The sequence below is a fragment of the Alligator sinensis genome, unplaced genomic scaffold, assembly GCF_000455745.1.
Source record: "Alligator sinensis unplaced genomic scaffold, ASM45574v1 scaffold743_1, whole genome shotgun sequence".
Classification (NCBI taxonomy): Eukaryota; Metazoa; Chordata; order Crocodylia; family Alligatoridae; genus Alligator; species Alligator sinensis.
Window position 1 is genome coordinate 10,692 of NW_005842512.1, and position 257 is coordinate 10,948.

Consider the following 257-nt stretch of genomic DNA (forward strand, 5'->3'; position numbering starts at 1 on the left):
TTAGATATGGATTCCTTGAGGATCTGCTCCATGATTTTTCTGGAGACTGAGGTGTGGCTGACAGGTCTGTAGTTCCCTGAATCCTCCTTCTTCCCTTTCTTAAAGATGGGAACTATATTTGCCCTTTTCCAGTTGTCCAGGACTATCCTCCAATCATCACAAGTTTTTAAAGATCGTGGCCAGCGGCTCTGCAGTCACATCAACCAACTTCCTCAGCACCCTCGGATGCATTGCATCCAGCCCCATGGACTTGCACA